Source organism: Otolemur garnettii, unplaced genomic scaffold (genome assembly GCF_000181295.1).
Source record: "Otolemur garnettii isolate 467f Iridium unplaced genomic scaffold, OtoGar3 scaffold00074, whole genome shotgun sequence".
Taxonomy (NCBI): domain Eukaryota; kingdom Metazoa; phylum Chordata; class Mammalia; order Primates; family Galagidae; genus Otolemur; species Otolemur garnettii.
The window spans coordinates 9530655-9546685 of record NW_003852469.1 but is presented as its reverse complement, the minus strand read 5'-3'; the positions used below and the strand labels follow the sequence as shown (position 1 = coordinate 9546685).

At 38.6% G+C, this 16031-nt stretch overlaps 1 protein-coding gene across 2 annotated transcripts in view; it reads right to left on the bottom strand.

Moving 5' to 3' along the window:
- The window catches only part of PSD3 (pleckstrin and Sec7 domain containing 3), a 470121-nt gene that overhangs the window by 192591 nt on the left and 261499 nt on the right, over positions 1-16031 (bottom strand). The gene's annotated exons all lie outside the window — the stretch shown is intronic.

The following is a 16031-nucleotide window of genomic DNA, read 5'->3' as shown; positions in this document are numbered from 1 at the left end:
AAAATTGCTGAAATTATTTATTTCTGGCTAAGTGCTACATTTTAGGCCTTTTGGTTTATTTCACATGAAGACAAAGAGCTGGTCACACCCATCCTCTCAATAATCTTACACAGTCTAGAATTATGCACTGGAGTCATTAATCTTCCAAATTAAGATCCATGTTCCAGAGGATTGTAGACATCAACACAGTTTTAAGTGGCTGAGGACAGAGTCAGACACTTGTATTTTCTACTATCATAGATAAGCCATATGACCTTGAAGACCATCTAATGCCTTTAGCCTTAGAAATAAAGTTTTCATTGCCTAACTAGTTTCAAAGGAGATTAACTGGAGAAAAGGTACAGTGTTTCTGAATTCTTCTTTTTCCCTTTAGCCATACAGCAACTATTAAAATACTGTTTTTTAAAATCACTTGTTTTAGTTCTTTCCTTTCCCATCCCCTTCAGTGGAACCACAAATTACTTCATATGTAATATTATTAGGTTCATTTGTTACTGTTTATATTTTTGAGTTTCCCCCAGACTGGTTAGTTTTAATGGTTAACCTGTATCTTTGTTGTTGTTGTTGTTTTAGAGACAGAGTCTCACTTTGTCACTCTTGGTAGAGTGCCATGGTGTCACAGCTCACAGAAACCTCCAGCTCTTGGGCTTAGGCAATTCTCTTGCCTCAGCCTCCCTAGTAGTTGGGACTTGGGCAGTGCCTGTGGCTCAAGGAGTAGGGTGGTGGCCTCATATACTGGAGGTGGCAGGTTCTAACCCAACCCCGGCCAAAATCTGCAACAGCAACAACAAAAATACAGCAGAGTGTTGTGGTGGGCATCTGTAGTCCCAGCTATTTAGGAGGTTGAGACAAGGGAATCACTTAATCCCAAGAGTTTGAGGTTGCTGTTAACTTGTATCTTAATATGGCCAGTCAACAGCACCGTCATTTCATCTTGCAAATGAGTCATGATGGCATATTGAGTAAGGGACTCCTAGGAATAATACTCCTATCTGATCATGGATACTTCCCTCAGCACGTGTATGTGTGCAGAGATGTGTGTGTGCCCCCAAACCACCACCTGCTGGGTGTGCATCTGTGTGTAGCTTTGGTTTTCAAATGGAGATGCTCCCTTTGCTCACAGAAATAATGTGATGCTTAGAAACCTATGGATTTTCAGGTTGAAAAAGGCCTCTCAAATGCAAATACTACCTCTGAATCTCCACTTAATTTAAAGACATACCATAAATAGGAACTTGACCTTGTCATAAAAATATACGTGGGTACCTGCAAGAGCCTGAACATTACATACTGGACACTCACAACACTAGAAGAGTCCTTACAATAAGCTTTTAATTAAATATTATAAACACAGAACTTGAAGAAATCACCTACCAGAGTTTCTAAAGGTTTGGTTTCATTTTTTTAAAAATCAATTTTCCCTAGAGGAGAACAACCTTAGACCAATAGAAACTGACCTGGTAGATGAGCAAAGAACTATATCCTCAGAGTCAGAAGCATGGTGGAAACACGGAGAGAAAAATGTAAGTGAGAGCAATATTCCTGAGTTATCAGAAAATATACCTTCGCATGTTAATGCAGGAAAAAGATGAAATCAGAAACAGTTCCCGGTGTCTTTCAATATGAAAGCACAAAGATTGAAGCAAAAGCCCAGCAGAGATCAATCCCTGCAGGCTGGTGAGGAGGAGGAGACGCTGGGCAAGGAAAACAGGGCTTCCTTGGGGGGTGCCAAATAGTGCAAATTAACTACTGTATGAATGACGCCACGCTACTGTTTGCTCAGAATGCAGACAGCAATTTCAGGAAAACGTTTTTTTCTCTTTTCAAAGCCAGTAAAAAGTGACACAGAAGAAGAATGAGCTTCCTTTAGGAGGCCCCTAATCTAATCAGGACCAACACTTGAGGCTTGGGCGAGGGTGGGAAGAAAAGGAAGGAAAACACACTGGCAAGAGAGGGGAAGAAAGGTTCGCAGAGACTATGGAATAGGGAAGACTCAGTACAGAAGTTTTCAGGGCAAAATACGAATCACCAAAGAAAAGCGACTGTGTTGATCCCCAGTAAAAGACCCCTTGGCTTTCTACCTCCTAACTTCCCTCTTTAATCTTCTTTCTCATATCCAGCTTTAAAAAAAGACAAAAAGAAAAAGAAAAATCCGTCTAGCTGTGCTGGTTTTGTCATTTCAGTTCTCATGTATACATACCTTAGAAGGTTGAATAAAAACAACTAGAGGCAGTTATAGCCTTTGTGTCTTTAGAAAGGTTGGCAGGAAGGCTTCTATGACTCTTTTATACAGATGCATGCCTTGCCAAATACAAAGGTATAGACATTCCTTTTTAAAGGCTTATAAATAAATTAAGTTGAAAGGAAGGTAAGGGAGAGGAGAGTAATGCTAACAAAAAAGCATTTTTCCTTTATGTGGAATTACTATAAAAAATCAGTTATGATTCTGTGACATGACAGGGAAAAAATCAGTTTTGATATGGCTGGAATTTTTAGGCAGACACTGGGGAGATGCCGACACGACCTCAGCATCTCTCTGCACAAGCTCTGACTGTCCTGATGGTACCATCGAACAAAGGCAGGGTACAAAGTCCACTAAAAACTGGTCAGAGAGGTAAGTCCTGTAGGGCAAAAAGAAAGGGAGAATGGTATACTTTTATGGAAGGCCACATTCCCTGGTTTATAGGAGTAAATTTGGAGTTTTAAAAAGTTTAGAAATAGGACAACAGCTTTTTTGACTTTCATGTGTCATTCTCAGTTCTGACAGCTAAAGAGACGGTGGTACAAAAACCACCTCCCCAAACTGCCCTCGTCCTCTTAGAAGGGCTGAGTGCTCATAAACTTTCTGACATCCTCCTATTATTCTATTTTGATCTAGAAAACTCTCACTTTGTACCGCAGTGGCCTGAACAGGGAGCACCATGTAAACAACAACACACAGGGGACTGAATTCAGCATCTGAGGGCTGTGCCCTCCCTCCCTCCACCGCAGCATTGAAGCATCACTTATACTTGGAGGCCCTTCTGCCCTGGTTCTAGAGCTCCTATCAGAGCTTTCTTTCTAGAGACAAATAAATCCCACCATGTCAAGGGTGGTCTCCCAGATGCTCTCCAGTTGGAAGTCATTTCCCTGAAATCTTATAGCATTTTATGTGTAATCCTATATTTATACAGAATTAAAGATTCTGCCCCCCTCCCTGAAGATTCTTGTCCCCTGATTACTCAACCAAACCTTCTCCTCGTCGCTGCTGGGAAGGGACTTGGCAGATGGAATTAAGGTTACTGGTGAACCGATCTTACCAGGGGAAGATTATTCTCCATCATCTGGGTGGGTCCAACGTAAGCACACAAGCCCCTCAAAGCATAAGAAGGTGGCACAACAGTCACTCAATAGATGCATCAGAAGAAGAGGCCAGGAAGGTGGCAAACAGTCACTCATTACAAAAGATAGAACACAACTATAGCTCAGGATGAAGGAGAGAAATGGAGTGGGAAGGGAGGGGTGGGGGGAGGTTTGATAGAGGGAGGGTAAACGGCGGGACCACACCTATGGAGCATATGGCAAGGGTACGAGTCAAATCTGTCAAGTGTAGAACATCAATGTCTTAACACAATAATCAAGTAAATGATGCAAAAGCTATGTTGATTGGTTTGATGTAAGCATGTCAGATTGTATAAAAAAATCAACACATTGTACCCCACATATGCATAAATGAATTCATGATCTATCTGTATATGGCTTAATTAAAAAAGTACATCATGAAAAGAAAAACCAAAACAGTCACTCAGTAGATGCATCAGGAGAAGATGCCAGGGGCTGCCAGGGGAGGCAGAGGTCAGGGGGTTCTGAAGAGTGAGGGGGCCTTGGACCAATCTTGCTGGTTTTCACAACGGGGAAAGCCCATGGCAAACCAAGAAATAAGAGTGACCTCGAGAAGCTGAGAATGGCCCTTGGCCAACAACCAACAAGAACATGGGGACCTGAGTGCTTTGACCACATGGAACTGAATTCTACCAACAACCTGAATGAACTCGGAGTGGATTCACCGGATGGATTTTACTGTGTAGCCAGAGTTGCAAACTACTATACACTAGGTTAAAAATGCCCTGAGGGCAGGATTCACCTCTTATTCATCTCTGCTTCTCTCAATATATTTAGCACAGCCTTGATCAAAGCAAAAACTCAGAACTCATGAATCCTTTAAAATTTTATCTTGATATAAGCTTCTGACTGTTGCTAAATATGGCAAATCTATTAAGTGTGCCTTCTAGAATTCATCAAATTTAGTGTGTAATTTTGAGGAAAGCATTTCTTTTTTGTATAAGCATTCAAAACCGGCTTTCTAGCAAATTCTGAACTCCCTGAGGGCATGGCCTATTGTCTCCTTTTAAGGGCACCCCTGAACCAGCCATAGACCTCAGCAGATACCAGGGCCTCATGAATAAACTGTGTTTTGAGGAAAGAAAAACCCTCTTCCTGAAGCTTTTTCTTTGTTGTAATTAAAACAATAATGTACAAGTCTGCTTCCTTGGGGAGTCTTAGTTCATGGCTCTTAATATAATGGTAAACAAAGATCCCTCTGAAAATCTGATTAACGGTATAGATCCTCTTTCTCTCTCTCACACATACACAAAAGATAAAAGTGTGTATATACTCACACACATAAACAATTGCTCATACAATATCAACCTGTTCACAAAGAGTCACTGCCACTGTGTTTTCTACAAAACTCTTCAAGTATCTAATTTGTCCTAGGAATTATAAGAGGTGTGACGGACACTGTGACCAGACACAGTCTCTGTCTTTAAGAACAGCGGCAAGGAGGGAGTCAAAAACCAGGGTAAGCCGCAGCATCTAAGCAAAATTAATATGTTCTCAAAATAGCTAACTCTTTCAAATACGTTTGTAAGTCTATAACATATGACAACCTGACATGCACATAAAGCATCAAGATAACATTTGGGTATAGATATTTATCTTTCATTTATGTCTATAGACATGAAACTAAGAGAAAGACGATGAGGAAAAGAGGAGTAATAGTTGACTTATTTTGCATTCTCAAGGAATAACTGCTTCTGAAGTGAAGTGACCTCATGGCGAACAGACTTGCTCCTTTCCTTCGTAGTCTTTTGCCAATGGCAGTGGTGTCCTAATGAACAGGGTAATCCCTCTTTTCTGGGACAAAGCATGAAGATATCAGAATTCTCAACAGACAAGTCTGGGGCCATGATGGGGCTGGCCTATAAGAAAGTGTGACCCCTTCTGGCCAGATGGAGCACTGCAAAAAGGAGGGTTCCTATACCTGCATCATCCAGAAAACACTTCCTTGCAAGATCTAGATGGATGTGGCTTCTGGTGTTTCTGAGAAAATAACATTTCAGCATGAAAACGAGCTATGGAAAGTTTAAGAGAACGGCAAGTTTTAAAACAACTAAAACAAACAAAATCTTTAACAATAAAATTCTCACATTGACAGGAAACAGGGTTCAAAAATAGTTTGGGTATGGACCATACCTACTGTGCATCTTATAAGGGTACATGTGAAATTTACTAGGTGTAGAATATAAATGTCTTAACACAATAACTAAGAAATGCCGTGAAGGCTATGTTAACCAGTTTGATGAAAACATTTCAAATTGTCTATAAAATCAGCACATTGTACCCCATGATTGCATTAATGTACATAGCTATGATTTAATAAAAAAAAATGGTTTGGGGATAAAGAAATGAATTATCCGGTATTAGCAAATTATGAGTAAAGCTGACTTCCTTAAATGCCAAAATCTTTACAAAATACTTTTGTTGGCAGTCTTTCCCAATCTATTTCACACTCACTGTCTCTAATCAAACTAAGTAAACATAACACTTTTGATGACTCATTAAGCATGTCCATTACTGAGGAGCTACTGACTCCACAAACTCACCTGCCCCTCCTCAGAACAACTCTCCTGTTCCATCTGTAGACCTAGTGCCCTCTATGGTTTCATTTTCTCTTCATTTTATTATCAGATCAGCTTCTTGCTACTGACTGACCACATTCTGTCTAACAGCACTCCCTTGAACTTCACCCTACGGCCCAAATGGGAAAATAACTGTTTCTTTACAACAATTTCAAGTTAGGAACTTAAGCAATGACTTACATGCTTGTGTTTCTATTAAATTTATCTTAGAAAAATTAATTGGCTATGGCTAGTATCTTGCCAATGAAAAGTAGGCTTAAGAGATAGTCAGGGGCAGTTGTGCAGACCAGCTGATGGTTTGAGGCAGTGGTTGGTACCTGGGTATTCACCTGTGCACACCTGGCCATTTGCTGAGGATATCAGGGAAGGGGACGAGGTTAAAAATTTTGAAGTAAAATATTATCATGGTTATCAATGAGGGTTTGAGTAAAATTTGGAAGGTTACACAGTCTCTGTAACATCTCTTTATTCTAGCTATTTTTATTTTTAGTTTTTTGCCTGTTTTGAACTTTTGGAGTCTTTCTTAAACAACTGGCCTCCACCTAAATGAAGCTCCACTATAATCACAAAGCAAATTGTTCTCTTTTGTGGGATGTTTTTACTGGATAGCCGCAAATGCCTTAAAATAGAATTTGTTTCTCTGTATCCCTAATAGATAGGTAAGTCTCATATTCAGTGTAGAGTATTTGCTCTAAGAGTTCATTTACCCTTGGACTGGAGGCCTAGTGAAAGAAGCACATCACTCCAGAAAAAACCATCCCCTTCTGGGGGAAAAAAAGAAAAACCCCATCTCCTTCTGGGGAAAAAAAAAGAAAAAAAAGAAAGAAAAAAAAGAAAAACCCATCCCCTTCTGGGGGAAAAAAAGAAAAAAGAAAAAGAGAAAGAAAAAAAAGAAAAACCCTAAAAGAAAAAAAGAAAAAAAAGAAAGAAAAAAAAGACAGAAAGAAAGAAGGTTTAAATTGACAATGTGACCACTTAAATTCACACAATAAAACACGCTTATGGTGGAGTGACAGGAACCAGTGACGTCAATGGACTACATTATGGCATTTAAAAAATGTTCCAAATATATAAACATTCAAAATCCTTACGGATGCATGTGATTCTGAAATCCTCCAGCACTTCATGATCAACTTGAAAATAAAATCAGGGATTCATTAATATTCCATTACAGTACCCTTAATGACTACCACCACCCCCACTCAAACTTTTTTCCTTTTTTTTTTTGGTTAAAAATCTGTTTGTACTCTTTAAGCAGCATCTGTTCTGTTAAAACATTCTCAGACTTTTTTTTGGTAGGTTTTCTTTTTTTTTTAAGTATGAACACCATTTGTAGATCTTTGGCTACTTCTAAGTATTAATTATTCTCATTGCCGTCACCGTGTCTCATTCAAGGTCTGAAGCAGCCCCAGAGCAGCGTCATTCTTGCGCCCGTGGCGAACATGTGGCTGAAAGCAAGCCCATGCTTCCAGATCTCCATGGGAAAGGGACACGCAGAAACACACCATGGACCTTTTACCATAGAACTCAACTTGATCCACTTTACTGGAAAGAAAAAAAGCTGCAATATTCCATATTTTGTGCCAGAGCCAATAAAGATTTTCTCTTTACAAGCTTGCAAACATAGCTTTTCTCTTAAAAGGCTCTCCTACTCACACCAGGACAAGTCTCCAAGCCCCTTTCCTCCATAGATACTGTTGCTACCAGGTGTCCATGACCTTCTCATGGAGAGATTCACCTACTCTAGGCAACAGTTGATGCTCTTTTTTTAGCTCCACTTAAATACCACCCCTAAGTTCCTATTTTCAACTGCATACTCCAAATATAACTCAAATCAAGTATTTTTGAGAATTCACTTCAGGCTTTTCATTTATGAAAAGTTCAGACCTTTTTCAGACCGCGTCCAGCTTCTTCTCTCGTATAATCTTTTGGGAATAACCTTTGGAGAAGGCTTTTACAACAAAAGCAATTTTCTCCAATTTAAACCTGCACATCCACTAGTTTCATTATTAGGGATACACTTCTTTTTCTAAACCAGTAAACACAAGATGAAAGTGAAACCTTTGGAGATGGGATTTGGGTTTATAAAGAAGAAAATGATGTTAAAAACACTCCTGGCTCTTAGATTGCGTTATCCTTCATGATTTGCAGAGTTTTTCTGGCTTTCTTTTTTTTTTTCATACAACATTTTGCTCAAGAGACCACATGTGATGAGGTTTGAGAGGAAAACAGAGCAAGCAGTTCTAGTCCAGGGGGCGAGTGTTGATGGGGAAGGGGCTGAGCATTAGGCACCGGGCTCTAAGAGTTTGGATTGAAACTGGGGAACTGTGGGCAAAGGCCGAACACCTTATTTCACAAACAAGGAAACCAAGGCATGAAGAAGGGACATGATCACCCTGGGGTCTGACCACTAGTCACCAGCAGCACTTGGACAAGGTAGAGGCCTGTGACTTCCATAACTAGAACATTCCACCTGGGTACAATGCTGTGGCCACCAACATACCTCATCTCATTCAATCCTCATAACCACTCTTGGAGGGAGATATTATTATCCTCCGTTACACATGAGAAAACTGAAAAGAGTTTAGTTGCCTGGCCAGGGAAAATACTGGGCTTGTTTTCCAGATCTTTCCAGATTTGAGACTACTCATTTCACCCTGCCATGAAGCCTTCCATTGCATTCATACTAACAGACCAAACATCAACTGGGGAAAAAGAAATCAGGTTTTTCTACTTTTTTTCTCTACTCCATGTAGGTTAGATTATAAGTGAAATAGGAAAGGACAGAGGGGCAATCAGGAAAATCAATCTGTCAACAGGAACTCAATGAGCTCAAAATAATCCAGTACTTAATATGTTCCCCTCAGTGCTCCCACCACTTGCCCCTAAGCCCACACCACTTCTCATGCAGACAACTGCAATTTTACTATCTTACACTTCCCCCTCCTTTAAAGAATTCTCCAGAAGATTCTAGCATAAAATTAAAATAATAGTAATAGGTTTGTGTTACTTTCCAGCCTTCATTTCTTCAAAGTAATTCCCTCATCTTTTTCTTAATACACGATTGTTTTTAATACTGCTGTAGAGTTAAATCTGAGCTATTGGTCACTGTATTTAGTACTTTGAAAAACCACAAAGAGTAGTAAAATTTCACTAAGCCAATTTTTATATGATGTCTCAATCTTTGACTGAATAAAGAGCAACTGCCTGATTGTTTTTCTTTTCTTTTTCTTTCTTTCTTCTTCTTTTTTTTTTTTTTTTTTTTTGGCTTTAGTGGACTTGGTTCACTATTTTTGTCATTGCAAGTTTTATTGAGATAATTGTGGATATACACGTGGTTGTAAGAAAGAAAAGAGTCACTGTACTGATGACCCATTTTCCTCCAATGATAACATCTGCAACACTACACTACAATATCACAAACCAGAATACTGACATTCATAAAACCTGATCTTATTCTGATTTTCCCAGCTGTACTTGTTGGTAATCATGGGAGCAAAGATGAAAGAGGAGAAAACAAAAATGTTGCTTAACGTCACCCCTTTGGCAGAAAATATAGAAAAGTAGGGCAATTGTCAGGGTTAAACTTCCAATCTTTTCTCTAGCTAAAAGGGTCAAATTAGAGGGATAGATGGAACTCAGGAAGTGAGCTGGGTTGGCTTTGCTCCTTTTTTTTTTTTTTTTATTTTACTTTTTTAAGAGTCAGGGTCTCATTCCATCACCCTTTTGGAGTGCAAGGGCATGACCATAGCTCACTGTAACCTTGAACTCCTGGTCTCAAGTGATCCACCAGCCTCAGCCTCCCAAGTGGCTGGGCAGGTGTGTGTTAACATGTCCATCTAGTTTTTTTTTTATTATTTGTAGAAACTGGGATCTTGCTATGTTGTCCAGGCTTATCTTGACTCCTGGGCTCAAATGATTCTCCTTCCTCAGCTTCCCAAAATGCTGGGATTATAGGCATGAGCCACTTGGCCACTTCTCTTTTTTAGAAGGATTTTTACAGCTTTTGCTGTCACTCTGTGTAAATAGGTCCTTTTTGGAGTTTTAACTTATGAAAAATTGCTTGTCTCCAAATCTTTAATGGCTGATTGATTTGCTGTTGTTTGTCCTTATATACAGCTACAACTGATTAAAAAGCCTCATGGGTATGAACCTGCATAGGGTAATTTTATATTTCCTAATTACATTTCTTTCTCGTCCAAGAAAATGCATTAATCTTTATTTAAAATGTGCTTTTCTTTGTTGACCTTCTGAGTCAGTTTAAATGCTCCTGGCTAATTTCTCCTTAATTATAACAAATTATTTTTCTCTAAAAATACCAAATGAGAAAATAAGATTAGGAACAAAAAACGTACAGAATGGACATAAAGCTTGTGTGCAATTTACCACGTTAAACTATTTTTAATTGCACACGAATTTTATGTCCACCCTGTATATGCTTTCAGCCAACTAAAGGAATAGGTAGAAGCAGCCTATACATTGATGGAAACTTTTCTCCAGAAAATCTTGTTTAAGTTCTATCTTTTGAGAAAGTGAGAGAAAACAAATGTATCTGAATAAAAACTTTTAGTGGGATTCTAACCAACCCAACATGTAACAATTTAATTGACTGTTATTTCTCTTTCAATTAATACACTGAAATGTATCCATCCTGCCAAAGGAGGCAGGTTTATATCTGTCCTTTCAGTTTTACTACTTTACTCCTCCCTAACTACACCTGAACATGTGCCCGTACATACACACATTACTATTAACCACAAATAGGACAGACACACACTTATGCCCGCATATACACACACATCACCATTAACTACAAATAGGACAGAGAAAACCAAAACTTTTGGTTTTCCCTTAAGAAATCACAAGTTAATTTAATTTAAAATTTTTTGATAGAGTTTCACTCTGTCGCCTTGGGTAGAGTGCCATGGTGTCACCATAGCCCAGAGCAACCTCATACTCTTGGGCTCAAGTGATCCTCTTGCCTCAGCCTCCCAAGTAGCTGGGACTATAGCAGGCTGCCACTAAGCCCGACTAGCTTTTCTATTTTCAGTAGAGATGGGCTCCTACTCTTGCTCAGGCTGGTCTCAAACTCCTGAGCTCAAGCAATCTACCTGTTTCAGCCTCCCACAGTGCTAGGATTACAGGCATGAGCCAGCATGCTGGACCCACAAGTTAATTTTAAGGTTAATAAATTCCCAAGGAGATAGAATAAGAAATTCTACCAAAAAATTAATTTTTAGAAAACTATTCTACAGTCAAACATTCAATGGTAAGCAGGGTGGCACTTGTGGCTCAAAGGAGGAGGGCGCCGGCCCCATATACTGAGGTGGCAGGTTTAAACCCCAGCCCTGGTCAAAACAAACAAACAAACAGACAGACAAAACATTTAATGGTAAGCAATAATATGAAAAGGTATCATCTTTTTGATTGGCCCAAGCAAGTCTATTTACCTAGCTTTTGATGATTTCCAGCGACAATGCCTTCTAACTGGATCTATTCTTATAGTCTTTCTATATTTATGCATAATTGAGAAGAGGTATATTTTAAAACACTCTGTAAACTATGTTCAGTTTTGTTTCATAGTTATATCACAAACATTCTGAAAGGTTTGGATTTTTTTTGTTGTTGTTGTTTCTGTTCTTTCCATCAATAAGATGGTAAGTTGACTACCCAGGGGACTGTAACAAACTGATTGACAGAAGGAGGTGGTCATCATAAGGAGATTCCACTGAGTAGATGTGGTACAAGTCTGGTCTATGAAAATTAGGTCAACTTAAGAAAGGGAGTCAATGTAGGAAGCTGGTCAATTATGGAGGTTGGTTCTACTGTATGAAATATTTTAAGTTGAAGAGATCATTTCACCTAATTCTTTTTCTTCATTTTCTTGGTAGGGAAGAAATCCTTAGACCTCGGACAAAAGTACAGCTAGTGGGGAGACTAGTAGAGAAAAGCAAGCAGGCCAGAAAACAAATTTCATAGTTACAACAGACTTCCCATACTCCTGTAAATCCTCATGACCCTGACAAGAGTATAGCTGTCCTGGGAGGAGAGCTGGTGCTAGAGGGCACAGACCAAATGGCAAGGTCACAGCAACTCCCTCCCCACCCTCCTGAAATGCTTTAGGGCCCGTGTTCCTGGGAAGCATCAGGATCAGGTCTTTCTGCAAGATTAGCCCCTTTTGTGGAAGGCAGTAATTCTCACATCAGTCTCAGACACAGCATCTTTCACTCTGCAGGACAGCTGACTTCCCTCACCTCTCATGACCCCCACCACCACAGTCCAACTACACTAATAAAAGCCACTTGAAACTGTGTGAGCTGAGCTGACTTCAGGTTAGACTCCAATAAAGCCTATTCATCATCCCTCCTCTCCTTCTTGTGGACTCTGGAAGGACTCTATCCCTAAACCTCTCACTTGGTTCCTACTGAATTCAAGTGCTATTACAAAAAAGATTAAAGACACAACTACAAATAGAATGAAAATATTAAGGAGTACGATATCTGAGCACCAAATGGCAAACAGCAAAAGCTGGGAAGGAAAACAACGAGCGGGTCATATTTCATTGTCACTCAGGATGTGTCCTTAGAATAAAATTATTATGTAGCCAATAACAAGCCTTCTACCCTATATGTTCCTGGGCCATTTTTCAGCATCTCCTTTTACTTTTCCATTGTTTTTTCTCTTTTTCATGTAAAAATATTTTTCAATGGACACTTCATCTCTAAATACATAAATATTTGGCAGCCATCATACAGTTCCTGTGTCCATCTCTATAAGGAGCAATGGTGAATTATCAACCATCAGAGTCAGAAATGGAAAGCACAGTGGACTCAAGATAAAACGGCAGCATTTCTGTTAAAACCAAGAATAGAAATTTCCTATGAAAGTAAAAAGAAATAAAAATTAGGAAACAGAATGGGCAAGGAACAACGTGCTGTATTTTGAGCATGAGACAAAGGACTGTCAAGAAAATGATATTTTTAAATTGACAAATAAAAATTATGTATTTTTTATGGTATGCAATACACTGTTTTGATTATATGGGCACTGTGGAATGATTAAAGCTAATTAACACATCCATCACTGCACATACTTACTATTTTGTCATGAGAACATTTAAAATCTAATCTTGAGGCAATATTCAAGGATACAATATTATTAATTGTAGTTGCCAAGATTTGCAGTAGATTGCTAAGATTTATTCATGCTATCTAACTAAAACTCTATACCCTCTGATCAACATCCCCGCTTCCCTAACTCCAACTCCTGGTAACCACCACTCTATTCTTTGATTCTATGACTTGTACTTTTTCAGATTCTACACCTAAGTCAGACATTGCAAGTATTTGTCTTTCAATGCCTAGCTTATTTCATTTAGCATAATGTTCTCCAGGTTCATAAATGTTGTTGCAAATGACAGAATTTCCTTCTTAAAGCCGAATAGTATTCCATTATGCCTATATATCCACACTTTCTCTTCAGCTGATGGACACTTAGGTCAGATTTGTATCTGAACTATTGTAAATTTTCAAAGATTATTCTGTAAAGGGCTTTAGAAACATGTACTAGATAATAAGCCAATACTTCACTATTGGGTATCAGCCCTTATGAGACTGATTATTAAAGGTCCTCAGGCTCATATAGTTAAGAATCTACAAAAACTGCCCTGAGACAAAGGTGAAACACTAACAACACTCCTGGTCCTGACACTTTAGACCTACTCCTCTTCAACTCCAGTTGGAAAGGCTCCATCCGTCTAGCAGCCTTACCTTTTCCTAGGGATTTTTTAGTCATTTCAAGTAATTCATATCTCCATTAATATCCCAGGATTATCTTGGGATCTCAAGAGGATAATAACCGGTCTGCTTGATCAAAGGTTCTTTAAGATTCCAGGACCAGTCCAAGACCTACCCCACCTGAGTACCTCCACTCTTGCAGTATCAGTGAAGGAAGTTGCTAAAGACCCAAATCAAACATGAAAGGTAAAAACGTGGGAAGAGAATAGGCCCAGGGTAAAAAAAATATAGGCTTGACCAAAGTTCATTTTCAGGCCAAAGTCATAGATGGTTCTTTTCAAAAAGCAGAGGATATGCTGAAATCTGAACATACATAAATCTGAAAGTTACTTTTGATCCAGATTAATCTAAAAGTAATAAGGTCAACATGCAACAACGAAAGCCTCAGTTCAGGGCAACTTTAAGCATTTTTTGATATTGAATCTTAGCAGTTTATATTTGAATGAAGAAACCTAATAAAAGTAATAATCTTTCTTTCTATCTCATAAAATAAAGAGAATGTCACACACACCTGTAATTTTTGTAGATGGAGAGAGAGAGGAAAGGGTTACTCAGAAACCTGTAAGATGATACCAAACTTTGTATTTGTATGCATGTATTAACATCTGTGGGGCATACCATTATATTTCCCCAATATTTGAATATAATAGATATTCCATTCAATAATTTATTTCGGCAAGGAATACAGAGACAGCTATCATAAGAGAAACAGAAAGAGCAAAGAAGGAAAAGAAGGCAAAGAGGAAAGAACAAAAAGAAATAAACACAAGGAGAAAGGAAAAGAGGAAGAGGGGAGGAAAGGAAAGGGAGAAGGAATAGTACTCAAAACAGTGAAATGAAACAACAATGGTTTAATTTAAAGAAAGCCCTTTTTTGTGGTTTGAAATTCACAACAAAACCAACCCTATTGAAATGGAAAACCCTCCTCTTGGGTGCCTGAGTAGCTAGGCTTTGTTAGGAAAGGGAATCAATATTTTACTGGACCATTTCCATGCTAAACACCTCTGTCATTTTCAATGTTGTTTCACTGTCCTCTTCCCATAGTAAATAAAAAATAATACACATTTCCCCCCCAAGGATTACAAACATGATCTCTACTGTATGACTAAAACCAATCATCAGGCAAATTCTTAGCAGAGTTAAGTCAAAGAACATGTATTTACCCAAAGTGAAGGGCAGCCCAGACTGCACCATAGCTACACTTGGCATTGAGACAGCTCCCTCAAACATGCTCTAATTTATCTGCAGTCATGCAGGTTATGGTAAACCTACCACTAAAATTGAAGAGCTTCACTATGAAAATTCTCCCTTCAATTTTCTTTTCTGACATAGGGATAAAAGCCTCACAAATCCTCTCTTGGAGAGAAACCACGACTTTCTGTGCAAATACTGGCTGAAAAAAGACTTGTTAATGCTGCACAGCTTCAATGGAATACACATCACATATTTATCAAGCCATAATCCTATACCTTTTCATCTTCCATTCTCATTTGGAATTATAGCTTCAGAAATGGTAGCATTGGCTCTACAAAGAGACAACCTAAAAATATGCCTCCTTTACATAGTAAATTGAAGCTGGCTTTCTGCTTTCTTCATAATTTTTTTTAATGAGCTGCAAATAAAGTCAGTAGGACTAAGAATGTGATAATAATATATCTTAATGCCTTCTTTCATTTTCCATAGTGTACACGTCTTTCCAAATCCGGCAGAACTCTATACAGTTTAAAAGTTAAATGAAACATAATAAGGAACTTATCTTTCAATTGGTACCTTTCCACGCAGCATGATTCAAAAAGTGTCACATTGCTTAGCAAATTCACTCAAAGAAACTGATTCCAAAAGAAAACTATAGGTATACCAAGTTTTAAAGAGAAGGCAAGAATCTAATTCTAATTGAAACCCGTAAAAATCACGTTCTCAAAGTACACACTCTACCTTACAACTGCAAAAATATTCCTAGTCATTATCATTACTTTGTATTTGATCCAATGCACGTCTCGTTTATAGTGCTATAAAATATCTGAATTTCAAAGCTGATTTTGTTGACTCCTTCAGAACAATCTGAACACGGGGAAAAACATGCTGATTATTACCAATAATAAAACTCAATGCAACTAATTCAGGCATTCTGCAATTACCCAGAATTTAATTTAATCTACTCCCAGAGACAACCTGAGACTTACGGACTCAACACAGTCAGAATTCTTTCCATTGTAACCTGCAAATGCTTTTTGTTTCCATGGTGGATATACCTTTGTGACTTTTTTCCACTTCT